Source organism: Arachis duranensis, chromosome 10, assembly GCF_000817695.3.
Source record: "Arachis duranensis cultivar V14167 chromosome 10, aradu.V14167.gnm2.J7QH, whole genome shotgun sequence".
Lineage (NCBI taxonomy): Eukaryota > Viridiplantae > Streptophyta > Magnoliopsida > Fabales > Fabaceae > Arachis > Arachis duranensis.
In genome coordinates, this window is record NC_029781.3 from 70,237,056 (window position 1) to 70,237,652 (window position 597).

General features: G+C 40.0%; 1 non-coding gene across 1 annotated transcript; it reads right to left on the reverse strand.

The window, feature by feature from the left end:
- Positions 1-28: 28 nt before the first annotated feature.
- Positions 29-136, reverse strand: LOC127743594 (small nucleolar RNA R71). Its single transcript, XR_008004979.1, has one exon. It is a non-coding gene; the product is annotated as a small nucleolar RNA R71 (small nucleolar RNA).
- Between the last annotated feature and the right edge of the window lie 461 nt (positions 137-597).

The window sequence follows — 597 nt, forward strand, 5'->3', positions numbered from 1 at the left end:
AAAGTTCTTTCCACCTCAAAAATTGAGTAAGCTTAGAGTGGAAGTCCAAACCTTCAGACAGAAGGAAGGAGAATCCCTCTATGAAGCTTGGGAAAGGTACAAACAATTAATCAGAAAGTGTCCCTCTGATATGCTTTCTGAATGGAGCATCATAGGTATTTTCTATGATGGTCTGTCTGAACTATCCAAGATGTCTTTGGATAGCTCTGCTGGAGGATCTCTTCATCTGAAGAAGACGCCTACAGAAGCTCAAGAGCTGATTGAAATGGTTGCAAATAACCAATTCATGTACACTCCTGAAAGGAATCCTGTGAACAATGGGACTAATCAGAAGAAAGGAGTTCTTGGGATTGATACTCTGAATGCCATATTGGCTCAGAACAAAATATTGACTCAGCAAGTCAATATGATTTCTCAAAGTCTATCTGGAATGCAAAATGCACCAAACAGTACTAAGGAAGCTTCATCTGAGGAAGAAGCTTATGATCCTGAGAACCCTTCAATAGAAGAGGTGAATTACATGGGAGAACCCTATGGAAACACCTACAATACTTCATGGAGAAATCATCCAAATCTCTCATGGAAGGATCAACAGAG